This window comes from Perca flavescens, chromosome 10, assembly GCF_004354835.1.
Source record: "Perca flavescens isolate YP-PL-M2 chromosome 10, PFLA_1.0, whole genome shotgun sequence".
In the NCBI taxonomy this organism is placed as follows: Eukaryota; Metazoa; Chordata; class Actinopteri; order Perciformes; family Percidae; genus Perca; species Perca flavescens.
Window position 1 is genome coordinate 9,976,881 of NC_041340.1, and position 7,440 is coordinate 9,984,320.

The window sequence follows — 7,440 nt, forward strand, 5'->3', positions numbered from 1 at the left end:
GGTCAAATATGACAAATGTTCGAGTATTATTGTTGTGTGTGTGTGTGTGTGTGTGTGTGTGTGTGTGTGTGTGTGTGTGTGTGTGTATTGCCTTGATTAAATTATATCTCCCTCTACAGAAAGTTACAATTGTTTTGGGCTGTGCTCTATTGGTTAAATGCAAACCGGGCTTGTGTAGAGGGGGAATAGGCTACACTTAGGTAATTATAATTGAGGTTATAATATTCAGTTTTTGTTGATTCAACTATATGATCATTTTGAAGGATGTTGTGGGGCTGTTGAATTATACTGCATTATACATAGTGTTTCTGTTATTTAGCCTGCTCTCAAAATGTGGTGTGGACTAAATAGTAGAAACACTTTAACTTCTCAGAAAGTCTAATGTTGCCACACACTGCCCATGCACAATTATCTCTCTCTAATTAGGACTTTATAGGAAATCCATCACGGTCATTGTCACACACAGGATAAGTTTCTTCCACGCTCTTTTTACATTCAGCTGAACATTAGAGAAATGGCTCCGCCCACAAGAAATGGGTTTATGTGTCAGGTTTTTTGTCATTATAATTATATTTTATAATCTCAGCTCCTGTGGTTTGTTCCGCTCAGCCAGATTTGTTTATGTCCACCTACTGATGGTCATCTGCTGATTTATTTCATTTTACATGGCATTTCATAGTGTATGAATGTCAGTGATTTGATATACAATATCTGCTGCAGGTTTACATGCAGTTTAGTGTTCCAAATTACACTATGGCCAAGACACGCCCTACAAAGCAGCTTGATTGGTTGGGGTTAGGCATTTGACCTCGAGTGGTTAAGGTTAGGATAGCCGATTGGTCAAGGGATAGCCTAGGACCTGTACGAATGGGGTAACGTTACAGGGAATTTTGGACACTAAACTGCACGTATACCTCTGCTGCATATACAGTAGCTGCCATGTTGTGACCTGCTTCTGCCTTTGTGGTTTGCTGGATTTAGGTCATCTGGGTTCTCCAAGTGGTATATGTCCTGCAATGGTTGGAGATGCTTTGTTGGGAATGGCCACATGTAATGTGATTCCACTAGACTTGCATTGCCAGACCTTCCTCACAACGCCGTGGAGGAGGGTCTGGCTAGTCGACACAGCATTCTGAATGGTAGAAAAGCGTGCTCTGGTTTATTGGCATATCTTTAAACCAATCAAAATCGTCTTGGGCGGTGCTAAGCGATGGAGCGACTGTGCCTCTGCAAAGTAGCCTTGGGAAGGAATTTGTTTTTGTGGAACATGTGCTCGTTCAAATGTTTTAGTTGTGCAACAGAAAACTCAGATCTAGCTGCTAGCTGTCTGGATTTACCCTGCAGAGATCTGAGGAGCAGTTGACCATAGTCCTCATAAATCGACCAGAGTTTAGAATTCCAACACAAAGAAAGCGGAAGGTGACGGACATCTTGCCGAAATGAGGGATTCCCTGAACCTGAACAATCCCGGAAAATGAATCATCGTCGAAATAGACTATGATTCTACCTAATGACTGCCACCAGCATCTATTAATGTGTTTTTATGGGGCTTTTGGAGTTAATTATTGTCACTCTACAGCTTGTTCTGTGTGTAGCTATAGGCATGTACTTTCAGGCACTAATGAGGTCAGAGCCTGGCTGGCAAATATCATCTGAGTATTCACATAAATCAATCTGCTCCACCTCAGCCCGCCGACTGAACTGTGCTTATGTTCCTGCACCTTTTCACTCTTGCTCTTCTTCTCCCCTGTTACCTAATTACGCATACCAAAATATCCAGCTTTTAGATTTCATCATGGCGTCATTAGTTTCCCACGGGGTCGAGTGTAATTCAGCTGTAGGACTGAAAGGTGTGACCTCTCACCTGTCTGTCGAAACATATCCGCCAAAAGCCTCCCGGTGGAGCGACTGCCGCTGAGGCCGGCCTACTACAGCATCAGCCGGGATTTCATCATCCCAGTTCATTCCCTCCACATCAAATAAATATCTAGTGTTGCTGTTGAAGCATATAAGGGCCGTGTAAATGTACTTGTGTCGACATACAGGCTTACCTGCGTGTCTGTTGTGTTTCTTGGGTTAGCGAGCATGTGTGTAGTGGATCTTTCTCGAGGTTGAAGTTTTGGTAGGCATGTCAGGCATCTGGAGTGGAATATTACAGAGAGTTCATTCATTCATGAGTTGAGTCCTTTTGTAATCCTGGAAGGCACTCATGTGAACATGCGAAAGGTATGTGTGTGAGTGTGGGGGGGGACTGCAAGGTTACCATCAGCAAGACACATGTTGAGGCAGAACATCTAAAATATCTTTTGTGCTTTTGTTCTTGTTGTTTGAATAATAATATGCTTTTGTTTTGTGCTAAAATCCAGCAAGGTAGGCAATCTCTGTATTGTGTGTATGATTCTGTGTTTTGTTCTTTATTATCCGCTGCACAACAAATTGCACACCTGGGGAACAAATAAAGGAACTTGGAACTTGAAAATCCATCAGTCAATCGAAAAAATGTACGGTCACTTTTTAAAATAATTATTTATATCTTAAGTAGAACTGTAACTATTATTTGGCTTCATCTCCAATGTGAGCATGAATATTTTCTTCTTTTTTTTCCTCCTTACTTGCTCTTCAAATCACTTTGAGTTTTTAGACTGATGGACAGACAGGAAGACACTTTTAAAAATGTTTTTATAATAAAGAACAAACCATATTCAACCATAGCTCTTGGTTTATGGAGTCTGACCTTTAGACCTCGAGTTAAGACGAGAATACATTTTAGCATTAAAATGTTTATTTGCAGCTCCAGCTTTTGTCTTTAATAAATGTATGGGGGTAGGGCTATGGTTGTTAAATCTAAAGACGGTGAGACAGACAGAGGGAGATTAAGAGAAAAACACAGAGAGACTGCTGCAGAGTATCAAAAATGACTGATTTGTAGTTGTTCCTCCTATTTGGACTTAGAGCCTGACCGATGTTCATGCATTATATGTCCTGCTGTTGTAAAATTCTCATGATCTTTTGAAGGACTTGCTAATTCTAGATATGAGTAAGGATGGAGCAATCCAACTTTTCTCCTGATATTGATTTTGTTACTTAAACTTAGAGGATGCAATCTACAAAGACATAGGGGGGGGGGAATCGATAAAGCATTGTATTGCGATATTTTCCGTGACAATAATGTATCCCTACACAGACGCCAAGTATCCATCTTCTATTATATATATATGTGTAGGTCAGTTTGTCTGCTTGACAATCCCATTTTGCAGCAATAACATTGAAATGAGATGAACAAACAGCTATTTGTCTTTTTAGATAAACAGATGTTGACAAATATTCATTTTAGGGACATCATTTCAAATTGGGGAAAATTTGAAGTTGGAAAAAATTGCAATGTGTTTTAAATAGGGTTGCAATAATATCGTATTGAGATGGTATCGTGAGGCCTATGGTGATTCCCACCCATACAAAGACCCTCCAACCTAATCAAACCCTCCAAACGGAGTGAACTTTACCTTGCTATGAAAATGTCATTTAACTGACTGCTTGTGTCATTTCTATTATGTCACAAAACCATGTGCCCTCATTATTGCCTAGTTTTTTTTCCTCATTTATCGCATCTTTACAAAATCGTGCCTTATAATCTATCTACCAAGGATTTAAAGACATTTTTTCAAATGGTGACCACTTGTTCTGTGTCATCTGTTACAAAATGTATAACATGGATAAAAACATTAGGGCACCTTAAACCTTAGCTACGGCGTTTGAAACCAAAAGATGTTTCAGCAATACGCATCAATATTTGGTTTCAGAATTATAGAATCACAAAACATGAGCTCCTGTTTCACTTTAGATCTGGGAGACCTCATCATAGAAGAGCAGAGATATCGGCTACAGTAATCTCATAACCCGTACCCGTCACCATGAAATTACCTCTTGGCTGTGCTGTATATTGTACTGTAAATTGCTGCAGTTTATTTGTGTAGAAATTAGGGATCGACCAATACTGTTTTTTCAAGGCCGATTCCAATTATTGGTAGTTAATGAAACCGATAACTGATATTTGGAACCGATATGCATTTACAGTGAGAATGAAAATCCTTAAGTCAAACTTAAGTCAAAGATTTTGGAATGTTACAAACTCCAACACCAAACTTTGTTTAAATGCTTTAAGCAATTATTTAATAAATCAGAAACTTTTAACATAATACACAGTAAAAGATAGTCAGATAGTGTTGTGGGCCGGACTTTAACTTTATCGGTCAAATAAAACGCCAATACAGATAATCTGCAAACTGCCAAAAAATGGCCTGATAATCGGCCATGGCCGATAATCGGTCTATCCCTCGTCAAAAGGAAGTTAGAGGCATGTATATTCACTTTTAATGTGTTATCTACTAAAGGAAGTTCTTTTAAAGCAGGGGTGTCAAACTCAAGTTCCCTAAGGGCCACACTAGAATATGAGAATCTCAAGGGCCAGACATAGTGTATTGCTTTTATGTCATGGGAAAAGTCAAATATCGTTGACTGAATTATTGCATGTCTCATATAGTCTTGTCAAAAAAAACGTTTTGAAAAGTGACCAAAAGTAGGTGGGCCAAAATGTATTGTGAACCTAAATGTAGGTAGGGGCCGGATCAAAATTAGCAAGGGGCCGGATTTGGCCTGCGGGCCTTGAGTTTGACACGTGTCTTCTAAAGGAAGATAACTGGTTTCCCATGACCACCACCCATGTATAATCAATCATACATCAACATGATGCATTATACTCCCTCCTCATATCCCCAACCTGTGCCCTTTTTGTAGAATCAGCACTCCTAACATAACACCTTGTTCCTACTGTTTTGCTCGGTGTGCTTTAAATACACCGTGTCCTTGAGGCAAAAACACACGTGTTCTGAAAACACATTTTAACACATTTCCTCGGCCATCTGGATGCATGATGGTCAAAATACTAAATAGCTTCTTGAGTGTGAGAATTTGCAGCTCTAATAATAATAATAATAATAATAATAATAATAATAATAATAATAATAATAATAATAATAATAATAATTGTAGATTAATTACTTTTGGGTTTTTGACTGTTGGTTGGACAAAAGAAGAATTTTTAAGACAGATGTCACCTCAGGCTCTGAGGGCTTGTTATGACCAGTTTCCACTATTTTTGATCATGGCTATAGGGTTCATTTTGATTAAACATTTACTCAAACAATTCGAAAAAATGTTGACGGATAAATGGATTAATACAGTAATTGTTAGTCGCAGCCCTACTGTGTTTACTAATACATTAAACAATTCTTTAATAAGTGACTGGACACCAACAGTTCCTCTTTAGGCAGGTGGTGGATGTTTGTAGCGTGCAACCTTACTGCACATGCTTTTTGTGTGTTGGATCTGTGGCCAACGGTAACCCTGTTTGGTGACATTTGTCTAAGCCACTTGAAACCCTGCAGGGAGGGCGCCTACAAAAGGCCTGCAGCACTTTTTGAAAAATGAAAAGAAAAACGCAGACTGGTAGACTCCAATATTTTGAACAGCTGCACAGTCTAATGCAATCCATTCCAATAGCCCTGCAACATTTATAATAATAGATTGTTGTTGATACTGGTCAGGAAGTGGTCGACTCAACATGGTCATTTTCTTAGTGTTGTAGAGGATTGCATTAAGGTGTTTCTAATATCGTGTACCCTCACATAGCCTATACAATGTGGGGTCAAAATAACATGAACACTTCACAATATGGGACAGCGACAGTGCAGACTACGGTTTCATTAAATCCCATAGAGAATAAAACCTCTTTGACACAGCAAATAATATAAATGGGGATATTTTTCATAGAGAATGACCCATAAACTTTCTCTTAAAACCCATCTAAGATTGCCTTATAGTGGAATAACCTGCTCCACATTCACCATAGACTGTATATAAAACTAGATATTCACCAGCATACTGCCATCTAGTGGTCTCAGGGTGACTTTTATCCTAGTAGATCTATTTTCTGATCTCGGTCAAACAAATTGGATTTATAATGTATGGCTTACATTACACGCTGTTTATATCATCTGAGGCTGTGGACGAACCCTGGCAGTAAATCTATTCTGTAATATCTCCGAGCCCTCTGTGTGACATTGCCAATAAGATGGAGAATTGGTGATATGATGTATGAGTGGCCAAGGTGAATGTATTGTTTTAACCAAAAGGACACCAGCTGCAGTCACAGAGTTGTGGCGTGGAAAGTGGAAATCTGACCTATTGGTTTATAGCGGATAAAAACACATTACCCCTGACCTTTCCGCTTCATTACTCGCCATGATACCTCATAAATTGAGGAGAATGCAGTGATGGTGTCACGAAGGAAGCAAGCTGTAGTTTTCTTTTTTCTTCTCTCTTTCTTCGCTCAGTTTTTTTTTCCTCACTTGATGTTTAAGTCAGACTGTCTGGTTGGCTTTATTTTGGTTGTATGGTTTGTGACCTTGTAGAACTGTAAGAAAATGACCATAATATTTATAAAAAATAAAATTAAAATAAAAACATACCAGTAATAATATCCTAAAGCAAACAATAATGATCCAATGATGAATGCATTTAAATATTAATTTTGTATAATGATGTAACCTTAAGTCCAAAAAATGTTTTAAATAAATAATTATATAAATTAAAAAGACTAACTAGCCAACTGTGAAGTTAGTCATAATGAAGAAAAGGCTAACTAAAATAATATCGTACGAATATAATTTTTGTCAGTGTGGCAAAAACATAACGTCAACTGTTGAACAGCGAATCTGTATTTAAGAGCCACAGATATTCCCTCTGCATTAACAAGATGAACTGCTGTTTTTAATAGATTTCATTATATTTGGCGCCCTCTGCTGGTTCATGGGATGTCCCACATAAACTACCAGACTGAATGAACGAGAGCTTGTCAGTTGATGGTGCGCTCACTGACAAAAAAATGATACTCTATATATCAGCCCTTCTCTCAACCTCTTGGAGAAATGATTACGTGATACAGCCAAAAATGTCATATTTTGTTCATAACCGAATGATAGAAAACACAACAAAACGTATATAGATAACTCTAATAGGGCCAGATTCTAACATCAAATAATTACAAATGTTAAATAATCATATTAGAACTTAAAAGAAGACTGATAAACTGTACAAATATCACTGTAGAACTCATAGGCCACGTCCAAATCTTACTGCAGTGCTGAAGGACCCTTCAAGTGTTTGCAGGATGCAGTAAATGCAACTTTTTGCGAGATGATTAACCGACCAGGAGAGCAGAAAGAAACCTATTTCTGCAACACAAACCAGTGTTAAATTTTTTTTTTTCGTGACGGTGGACAAGTTAGTTTGAACTACTCGCACCCTAAAATCTGTTGAGAGAGGTCATGAGTAGACTTTGTTTTACTGCTGTAGGAGGCCATAAGACATACAAAAAGTATA